This window comes from Myodes glareolus, chromosome 20 (genome assembly GCF_982192425.1).
Source record: "Myodes glareolus chromosome 20, mMyoGla1.1, whole genome shotgun sequence".
NCBI lineage: Eukaryota > Metazoa > Chordata > Mammalia > Rodentia > Cricetidae > Myodes > Myodes glareolus.
The window spans coordinates 32,338,143-32,349,558 of record NC_142045.1 but is presented as its reverse complement, the minus strand read 5'-3'; the positions used below and the strand labels follow the sequence as shown (position 1 = coordinate 32,349,558).

General features: G+C 43.1%; 1 long non-coding RNA gene across 1 annotated transcript; it reads right to left on the bottom strand.

Annotated features, from left to right (window-relative positions):
* Positions 1-900: 900 nt before the first annotated feature.
* Positions 901-9,537, bottom strand: LOC125394149 (uncharacterized). The gene is made up of 3 exons (XR_015735759.1): positions 9,283-9,537; positions 5,740-5,968; positions 901-4,296 (listed from the first exon to the last, which is right to left on the bottom strand). It is a non-coding gene; the product is annotated as an uncharacterized LOC125394149 (long non-coding RNA).
* Positions 9,538-11,416: the final 1,879 nt, after the last annotated feature.

Here is an 11,416-nt window from a genome sequence, read left to right as displayed (position 1 = left end):
CCACGCTCACACTCCTACCCACCCCAGGCTCACACCTTGTGATGGGGTTACAGGATGTATGACTGCATCCAACTTTTTACATGGGTGATGGAGATTTGAACTTGGGTCTTTATATTTGCACAGAACTTTCTCTCTGGTGTAGGAGGCAAGTTTGGCTTTCACCGTGTAATCATGGCAAGCCTTTTTTTTTTTTTAAAAAAAATTTGACCAATAAGTATGTCTATAAAATAGAAAATCAGACTTCAGAAAAAGAGTAAACTCTGACCTTTGTGATCCTTGTGGGAGAGTTAATGCATTATTCAGGAATGAAGATGTCATCAAAGTATACAAACAGGTGCTGCTTCTTAGCTAAATTCTTTCTCAGAAACTCCCCCAGGGAAGCTTGTTTAATAAAGCACATCTTCTACCTTTTCCTTCTACGAACATCTTTACTATAGAGAAAACACCCTCACCGGGGATAAAAGGAACTTTGTAGGAAATAACCCAATACCGATCACTGAGCCTTAGCAACACAATAAACAAGAAGCCATTTGAGTGTTCAAGTTTGCAAACTTATATACGAGCAATATTATCAGTTACATGTTTTGCTTTGTTCTCTCAATCAGATGTGTAGCTTCTGAGAGCCAGTTCTTTCTGTGTTCAGCCTTCACAGCTTGGGAACAATCTAGAAGAAACGCCAAGTTTTAGGGGAAGCTGGGAGCTTGCCCCATAGCCCTACTTACTGTCTCCTCTCCCCTCTGTGTTCTTGGCATAGGCAGTAGATTTCTGCTTGTGTCTCCTCCTCCAAAGAAAACAAGAGACCAAGCTACCAATCCGGTTTTTATTTTACCAGAGGGAAGAGAGCTTTGTTACTTTTGCCTCATATTCCCAGAAGAGAAACTAAATACAATCAATGTGCAAATTTAGGAATTAAGTAGTTTGCTGGTTTCTTCTTTTTTACATGCTTGTGTTCTGAAGAACCAGTGACCTAGTTTGGAAACCAAAGAGTTATTCTTAATAAGAACGAACTATAACTCTAAGGGGTTATGCGCTGGTGAGCGACTTGAATTCAGTGAACATTTCTGTTCGGTTGCCATCTTATTTCCAGGGCCAACCTCCTTCCAGAGCCCTTGTCTCCTCAGTTCTAGATCTATGTTCCTTTATTAAAGATTTTTATCGTGTGTGAGATATGTGTGCAGACGTCATAGCACGTGTGTGGAAATCGAAGGGCAACTGTGTGGAGTTGATTCTCTCAGCTTTTATGTGGATTCCAGGGATTGATCTTTAGGCTTGAACAGGCAAAACAATTTTACTGTCATATGCTCCTGTTAACTCTGTGGAAGGGAGTTTTGTCCAGGTACTCACAGCTCTATGCTTGCTTGACCTAAGAGGAAAGTGATACCCGAGTTGCACACCAAGATGGCTCCTCACTGAACTGCTGAGATAGCGTCTTGAAGTGTCAGTTTGCTAATGTCACTGGGCTCTGACAATTGTTACATACCCGTGGAGTGATAAAACCAAAGCTAAGCAGAAGCTTGAGCAGTTCTAGACCGAGTCAGGTGACCATGAGACTCACACGGCTGTCTCTGTCCCTTTATTAGCTCTAAATGCACCTTTAACAAAGGTTGAGTCTTCTAAATCTGACTCGCCCCCATCAAGACAAGCATGTTCATGGGAAATTTGGATCGATGTGGGGAATATTACTAGAGTTGTATTTCCCCCTTTAAGAAACCGGTGAGCCACATGCTACAAGTGTTCAAAATTCAATGATAGTCTATGACAGAAACACACAATAGGAAGCTTTTAAATTGAAATTTTTCTTTCTCATTGGAAAACCACCCCTTCTCTTCATTGTCATGGTGGACTGCTTGTTCTGGACACAGCCTGGGGTTACCTCCAGCAGTGACGACTTCTTGGGTGCTCCAACATAACTGTCCTCCCTCAGACTCTGTGCATGGAGAATTCTGATAGAGCATAAAGCACAGAAGTGCAGAGAGAGTGAGGCCTCATGGGAAGAGGGAGAGGAAGAATGTCCAGAGCACCATGTCTCTTACTTGGAGATTAGCCGATTCTTTGGTATCTCTCTTTCTCATCCCTCGTCTTTGAGCCAATAAAATAAAAGATTTTCTGTTTTTCTTAAGGGAGTTAAAATGAATTTTCTTCCAGTTCTAACCCACACAATCCTGACAAATTAAAAATTAAAAGTTCGATTAGTGGCTACCACGCTTCCTCTGCATGCAGGGGAGAGTTTTCATAAGAACCTGCTGTTGGGGGAGGCTTAGCTTGCTCTTATGTCCTAAACTAACCCATCTCCATTAATCAGTGTATTGCCATGTGGCTGTGGTTTACCGGGTAAAGTTCCCTCCGGCGTCCGATGTCTGTCTCCGGTGGGGCTACATGGCTTCTCGTTGACTCTACCTACTTTATCCCAGCATTCAGTTTAGTTTTCCCTCCTAGCTCTGTTCTGCCCTATAACAGGCCAACACAGCTTCTTTATCCATTAACCAATAAAAGCAACACATATACAGAAGGATTTCCCACACCCACCTGCCCTGAGCTGCATAATATTTTCAAGTTGTCAGTGTCCCATGTTAGTCATATTTACATCACTGTAAGATATTTGAGCTATAAACAACCCTTAAAGAAGGAAGGTTTGTTTTTAGACCCTGGTTCCAGAGGTTTCGACCCATTGTCAATGTGCTGGGACATCATGACAGGGACCTGTACTGTGCTTCTGCATACTTGCAGCAGGTAGGAATCAAAGTGACAGATACAAAGAAGACAACGGGCCTATCAAAGGGATGCTCCCTGACCTAACTTCCTTCGGTGAGGCCCCATCTTCCTGAGGGTCCATCACCCCCCAACAGTTTCTACACTGGGATCAAGTCCTCAACACATGCGACTTTGGGGGTACACAGAGGTCTGTCTAGATGAATATACCCTGGGCAGTGGACCCCAGATAAAGACTTGCCTAGAATATTAGAACTTTGATCTACTTACATTGACATTGATTCATGTGGCAGAATTGGGATAGACAGTTTGATAACTAGCTGGATTCCTGACTTATACTGACCACGAGGGCACAAAAAGCATAAACTAACTTAGATTTTTAAATATAAATTATCAACAAGATGGCTCCCCTTCCTCTAGTGCTTTTGCTGTTACAGAGGGGATTATGCCAGGGCCTTTATTTATGTCCATTAGTATTTGATTTAATTCTGATCTTTAAAAATTCTCCTTTTGGTGTTTTAGAATGTAATTGATTTCTTAGTGTGTCCACTAAAGTAACTTTTGTTTTCTTTCAATTACTAGTTTAACAAACAACAAAGTGGGAAAAATCATTAATTTTTAAATGTACGTGGTCAGGGTGTGCTTTTAAAGAAACCACTGAGGTGTGGTCAATATCCATTTAGGAACTTGCAGAAGGAAGTGTATGGCTAGGCCATGGTCTGCCTCTTGTGGACCCCAGTTCCCTTTCATGACCACCAGAACACTGTTCACTGTGGCTGTTGGCACTTCTTCCAACCTCCAGGGTCCAATGAGGACATTAATGTTCTCCGATCACTTCTTCAGTGCTTTCCGTGGTAATTTTGGGAGTGCCCAAAGGCTTCTACTCATTTGAAGCTACTTAACATTCTCTGTATGCCTCCAAATCTCCCCGGGCCTTCGGTTTCTTCTCGTTTGAATCACATTATCCTTGAGGCAGAAGATAGGAACAAAATAAAAATGTAGTTATTAACTTCCCGCAGCAATCACATGATTAAAACCCTCCTTGGTGTATCATCTTCCCCCTGTGGATGTTAAAGGAGACAGAATGGATGTTCTGTTTTGGTTTCCTACTGACCAAAAGCAGTGTGGGAGAGGAAAGCGGTTATCTGACTTCCATTTCTAAGTCATGGTCCATCACAGAGGGAAGTTGGGCAAGAACTGAAGCAGGAACCTGGAGGCAGAAACTGAAGCAGAGAACATGTACACATGCAGCTTACTGGTTTGCTCCCAGACTCACACTTACCAGTGTGGCTAAAGCTCACCTGCCTAGGGATGACACCACCCACAGTGGACTGGGCCTTCCCACAGCAATGAACAACCACAGACATTCCCACAGGCCAATGTGATGGAGGCAATTCTTTAATTGAGGTTCTTCACTCTCTCCAAGGATGTCAAGGTGACAACAGAACTAACTAGGACTGTGGGAAGGGTCCATGGCACAGGTAAGATGGTCCTGAACAATAGCCCCAAACCTGCTGTTGATACAGAGTTTTCCTGGGGATGAGCTGTTGGTGGATGCTGCTTGTTTGTTTTCCCGGCTGTCCAGACCTGAAAGAACCACACAAAAACTGTATTAATTAAAACATTGCTTGACCAATCACTTAAGCATTTTGCTAGCTAGTCCTTATATCTTAAATTAACCCATTTATAGTAATCTGTATATTGCCACATGGTTATGGCCTACTGGTAAGGTTCCATCCAGCATCCTGCATCTGTCTCCTGTGGTGACTGCATGGTTTCTCTCTGACTCTGCCTTCTTTCCTTCTCTATCTGCTTGGAATTCCCACCTTGCTCTATTCTGCTAAGCCACTGGCCAAAGTAGCTTTATTCATTTAATCAATAAAAGCAACACATATACTGAAGGACTTCCCATACCAAGTAGCAAATGTTTTGGCAATGTTCAGCAAACGCTGTCTCTGCAAAGGTCTCTAGTGCTGCTGCTTCCACCAGAGAAGAAGGGCAAAGCTTCATCTCCAGAGAAAGAGTACCACAAAATCCTAGAACCTGAGGGCTTCATGGCAAGAATTCCTGAGTGAGTTCCTGGATATCAGAGGAGTGCAAGGGGGGCATGGGAACTGAAATTCAAGAAGACCAGTAGTTCGCAGGCCATTGCAGCCTTAAACAGATGAGTCTGGGTTAGCACTGGTAGGTACTGCAATAAGAAAGCAGAAGAGAGAACCTCTTGGAGTAAATGACTCCTTCCAACACTGGCTTCTCCCCAAGGAAACTGGACCAAAGTCCATCTTACACAACGTCTTTTAGCTGAAGGCCATGTGATCACTAAGCCTTTAAACACTTGCCTGAGACAGCTCAATCTATGGCTTATCCCCTATCTGTGTGTCTCTGACCTGCTCCTTTCCCTTCATGTTCACCCAGGAAGACTGAGTTGTGAGTTCTTTCTTCCGTCCCTTTGAAACATAGCTTCTAGTCTAGCAGTCTATTTTCAGTTCCTGCAGTATAATATCCAGTGTAGGATCCCTGTTGCCAAGTCTTGATGGGCAAGAAAGGTCCAGCAGAGGAAGCACAGAGGGCCTAATCACACAGCCAGCCTCTCCTTGGACCTTTTCTTCAGCCCATCCCAATGTTTGGAAGGTTTCTTGGCTTAACTTTAGCAGAGTAGAACAGGGTAGGCTACATGTCATTCTTTAGCCTCCTAAACTAAAGTGTCTTGGAGTCATTTATAACAACAGACTTTTACTGCTCGGTGCTTGACTTAAGATCAAGGTACAGTAGACTTGGTGCCTAGTAAAGACTGTTATCTGCTTCAAGAGGACACCTTTCCTGTGTCCTCATATGGTAGAAGAGGGACACAAGACACTTTGTGTGCCCTTTGTAAGAGCACTAATCTCATTCCCAAGGGCATTTCTTTTATGACTTAGTCACCTCCCAACACCCTCCCCTCCCCCCAGGTCTTTGAGACAGGATTTCTCTATGTAACAGTCCTAGCTTTCCTGGAACTCACTCTGTAGACCAGGCTGGCCTTGAACTCACAGAGATCAGTGTGCCTCTGCCTCCCGAGTGCTGGGATTAAAGGTGTGTGCCACCACTGCTGGGCTTAAAAGTCCCCTTCTTCATGCACAAGAAACTGCTCTTCTCTGGATTGCTTGGTATGCTGTATGAACTGGACAGGCAGGATCCATAGAAAAGTGACTGCTGAACTTTCCAGAAGATGGGATAGTCTTTGAGGGTTCCTGCTTCACAGAAGAAGCTGCTAGACATTCTGCAGGACGCACAAGAAAGCAGCTGATGAACTTTGCCAAACAAGATAGGACAGATCTTCAAATATCCTGCTTCACAGAAAAGTCTGTCAGACTATAGATATTCATATAGATATCTATAAAGTCTATAGATATTCATCTATAGGATGAAGATGGATACCCCAACATTACAGAAGAACTTTGAGTGACTGTCCAGGTAGCAAGATGTCTCTGTCATTCTAGAGTTTTGGAAGTTGTAAGCAACTTCCTATTTACTTAGGTAATATCATAACCTTCAGGGGTCTCTGATGGAGTTGAAGACAGATAGTTATAGTTTTTCTTAGTTATACTTAAAGATATAATATAATATAATATAATACAAGATAAACTAGATATAAAACCTTAGACTCACAAAGATTAGATAGGTGATAGAACATTTTCTTTAATTTAGCCAGATGCAAATAGACTAAAAATTATAACTATAATTCTTGCTTGTTAACCATATTATATATGTGATTTTGCTATGTTAAAGTTAAAATCTTCCCTTTTAATTCAATAGAAAAAGGGAGATGATGTGGGATGTCCTTCTGTATATTTGTTGCTTTTATTGGTTGATGAATAAAGATGTTTTGGTCAATGGCTTACCAGAGTAAAACCAGGCAGGAAATCCAAATAAAGATACAGAGAGAGAGAAAGAAAGAGAGAGAAAGAGAGTAGGAAGTGTTGAGAAAACGCCATGTAGTTGCCAAAGGAGAAAGCTATCAGAACATTACCAGAAAACCACAGAAGCCACAGCCTCATGGTGATACACAGATTAATAGAAATGGGTTAATTTAAGATTTATGAGCTGGCTAGAAGTATACCTAAGCCATTGGCCAAACAGTGTTGTAATTAATAAAGTTCTATGTGATTATTCACGTCTGGGTGACCAGGAAAGTGTAGTCTCCATCTGACTCTGTCTCTTGTTAGCTTGAGCTGTGGTTATTGGTGGAAGGAGGCTGAGGTTGGACCATGAACCCATCTCAGAAAGTGGGGAGGAAGCAGGTAGCAGGGTTGTGGGAAGTGAAGCTCCGAACCTCTCTCTTATGATCCACATACTTTGGTTAGACAAATCATAGGTTCAAAAGCAAACTAATTATGAACTGCAACACTTGGGAGGCTGAGGCAGGAGGATAACAGTGAGTTTGAAGTTGCACAGTGAAACTTTTTTTATAGGTTTTTTTTTAGATTTATTTATTTATTATGTATACAGTGTTCTGTCTATCTGTATGTCTGCAGGCCCGAGGAGGGTATCAGATCTCATTACAGATGGTTGTGAGCCACCATGTGATTGCTGGGAATTGAACTCAGAACCTCAGGAAGAGCAGTCAGTGCTCTTAACCTCTGAGCCATCTCTCCAGCCCCATAGTGAGACTTTTTTCTCAAAACAACAACAAAGAAATAAAACTTAGAAACCAAACAGGTGCAGAACTAGAGAGATGGCTCGGAGGGTAAAGGTGCTTGCCTGATGATGTGAGTTCCATCCTCAGAACTGATTCAACCATGCAGAAAAGAGTGGCATATGCCTCTAATTCTATCACTCTTTGTGGAAGATGGGAGTGAGAGACCAGCACCTGTCTGGAAACTCACTTGCCAGCATGCAGCAATAAAACAAGTAATCATATCTCCCAAACAGGTGGAGGGAGAGAACAGATGACTCCCCCAACGTTGTCCTGGAACCACCACTTACACGGTGTGAAGTGCTTGCACCCATCTCCTAAATATTTTTTTTTTGTTTTTTTGAAAATTCAGAAAGGGTTTGGAGAGATGATTCAGCAGTTAGGAGCACTTGGTTCCTTAAGTAAACCCAGGTTCAGTTCTCAGCACCCACATGGCGGATCACAGTCATCTGTAGCTGCAGTTTCAGGAGTTCTGGTGTCCTCTTCTGACCTCGCATGTACCAGGCATGCAGGTGGTACACATACATAACTTGCAGACAAGACACTCACACCCACAAGACATCTAAAATTTTAAAGAATTATTAATAATAGTTCAAAATAGCAAACGCTTCTGAAAACAGATCTCTGTGCAACTGTCCCAGCCACAGGTCCACAGGGGGCCCTGCTTCAAGGCTAAGAAACGGTGTCAAATAGGGGAGAGGGGCTCTTACACAAGCCAGCTTGAGCAGACAGCTGAGTCTATAAGCTGGGCTGAGCACTAGCGGGAGAGGGTCCTTGAAAGGCAGACCGAGGAGGCAGACATCCTTCTTGCAGGAACTGCTGGAGAGCAGAGAGAGACAAGGTGAACTTGGCCTCTTAGGAGGATTAATTTCCCCTGAGTTTTCTTTCAGAAGCTGATGCTTTTCAATTCTTCCTTTGTGTTGTTTTTCAGACATGAAACTTGAAGGAGTCCTTTTTGCATCAAAGGCCGGCCTGGCCCGGGAGGCTTCGCTTGCCAGCGTTTCCCTACTGTCCCCTGCACTGCATCTGCTGCTGGAACTTTTGACATTTTGCTCTTCCTCGATTCTGGATTTTAATGCTAACAAATTAACGTGGAAGATGTCGGCAGAAAATGAGTTTCACAGGGACAGGGCAGAGTGACCTTGTGTTTGGGTCGGGAGGAGAGGAGAGCGGCAGACGCGCTAATTGCTGAATGATAATGAACCTTTCTATGATCCTCTGAGGCCCTCAGAGGAATCAAAACAAAATGAAATTAGAGCAGTAATATCAAGCAGTCAGCTTTGCAGGGGCACAACAGGTGGCGACGAAAGCCAAGCCTCAGTTTCCCTGAAAGGGTGGGAGACCGGATAGGACTTCTGAACCGAAAGGTCTGTGAATGACTTTTTATTGGTTTTGCTCTTATCATAGCAGTTTATGAAAATAGACATTTCCATGGGGGGACACATATGTGCAGGCATGCACTCATGAACACAGGTGCATAAGTGCACACACATGTATAAACATACACACTCACCTCCATGGATGCAAACATGCACAGATACATAATAAATTCTTTTTTGCGGGGGTGGGATATAATTGCCCCTTCTCTTTCTTCCCTCTAAACCTTCCCCTGTTCTCCTCATTGTTCTCTTTTGCATTAAGGACTTCTTTTTCATGTGTGTGTGTGTGTGTGTGTGTGTGTGTGTGTGTGTGTATTCCTAGATATATTACTATAACTTCCTCGGTCCATGCCATGTTATCTGTATGTATATATTTTCAGGGATGTTCTTTCGGTATTGGATAAGCAATTGCTATACTCTTATACTCTTCCCTGGGGAAGACTACTTCTTCTGTTCTCACCACTTCCTTAGTTGCCTGTGGTTTTCGCCTAGGGTTGAGACCTGGACAAATGAGCTTACCCACTTCCACGTTAGCTTGTCTATTGATGGTGTCTTCATTCAGGTCATATTTAGGTAGCTGTATTAGTGAGGCTTCATGGGTGTAGCTTGCGACATTTCTAGGGCACACAACCTCTGTCATCTGCAATCTTTCTACCCCTTCTTCTGATATGCTTTCTGTGCCATCGGTGCAGGAGATGTCTTGTAGATGTATCAGTTGGGAGTGGACTCCATAACCCTGCTTTCTGGTCAGTTCCGGTTTTCTGTGTTGACCTCCCTCTGTTACAAAGAGAGGTTTTCTGATGAGGGTGAGACCTACATCCATCATGTTATAAGGACTCACCAGAGATGACCACCAGGCACAGCTTATGGTCTATTGAAAGTCTATTATAACCAGCCAGACTACACTCAGATAATTAGTACCTAAGGATAGGGTCAAGTGTTTAGGGGAAGGGCTTTTTAAAGGCAAGAACTACACCCTGGTATCGTGCTTGGCAGCTGCAGGGCTAAGTTTTGTGCAAGCAAGCAGTTTAACATAAGCCAAGACAAGTTAGCTGGGGCATCTTGACCTCAGGTTTCTAAATAGAGTTGGGTAATTTCCCATGGAATCCTCTGTCAAGGAGATCAGATTCTAGTTAAACCTAAAATGGACTGAGCAAGAGTACAATATGGAAAACCCTCTGCACTTTCTCGTCCTGCCATGGTCCGTGGATATAAATATTTAGAATGTAGTTAGGGATTATGCTGATTTATGTAGGTTGTCCTCCAATATCCATGACTTCACTAGCCGTGAAGTTGTTCAGGTTTCCAGTACCAGGCGTGATCTCCTTCTTGTCTTGAATTCAGTTAGGGAGCTGTTAATGTCAAGGTATACATGTCACTACTTCACCCTGAAGATTATTATACCATGGTGGTCATAGATGCCATACCTAGGTAGGCTATTGGCTATTTCTCTCCTTTGGAAGCTTGCATGACCCGTTGTGATACCATTAATGCTTGTCCTCAGGGAGGAGGCTCTCAAGTCAGATCTAGCTTGGGTTGTTTATGTCCCATGTCTGATGTGTATGGTGTCTTCGTCAATAGGAAATCACCTTCCATATCTGGGGAAGTCACCAACGGCAACAGCAACAGTCTACAGTGTTTTGGGAGTTTCTTGAGCAACGTTGACCATCAACTCAAAAGAGCTTCCATATGTGTTAAGCACAACCTCAAATTTACCTTTGCTCAAAAAAAAAAAAACCAAAACAAAACACTTCCTCTTGATCAATGATTAACACGAATATAGACAAGTATGCAACTGGACTATAGCTCATTGCTCTGGATATTGAAGTATTATTGCCCTCAACAGCATTCACTATATACTATACTAGCACCCATTACCCCTTAATCATTATTGTATTTTAAAGCAGGATTCTTCCATGCCACCAAAGCTGGTCTGGAACTTGTTGTTCTTTTGCCTCAGTCTTCTAGATATTTCTCTTCTTAGGCTAAAACTCTCTAGTGACCGTTCCTGATGTGGGGCACAGGGAGCTACAGGAAGACAGCAAACAGATTTGCAGTATTTCTTTAATGAGCATAAAAAGCGTGAGGGATATGTCTTGTGTACCCTCAATTTCCTCTGCCTCCATAGTGAAGAAGAATCCCCTGTGGTCTGGAGCTCAGTGCCCTCCTAATTTCTATACTTTCATCAGTCCTTGTGTGTCTTAATTAGTAAGACAGGTGTTTTCTCTGCTCCTCAAAGAGTGGCCACTGTCACCTGCCTTGAGGTTTTCATCAAGGTGAATGCTCTTCGCGACCCTCACCTTCACTAATCACCACTGCAGATCAAGAACTTGCAGGTCAATTCTAATTGCTTGATTTTTCTGACCTGAGGTCATTTATCTCCTTTTCTGACTTTATCTTCTGCCCTCCTACCCTTCTGGGTTCTTCCACCAGCCTTCTGGAGCGCGGATTAGTTACTAAAAAGACAGCCCATGTCTCTACCTCTCTAGAGTCTTCCAATTTATTTCTTTACCTGAAGCTCGGCTCTTAACCACTGAGCCATCTCTCCAGCCCCTATTGGGAGCATTTCTATGCCATGATTTCTCCACTTGAGATTGACGCCTGGTAGGGTATCAAGTTCTTGCTACTTTCTGCTCTTGTGGATATCTGTGAG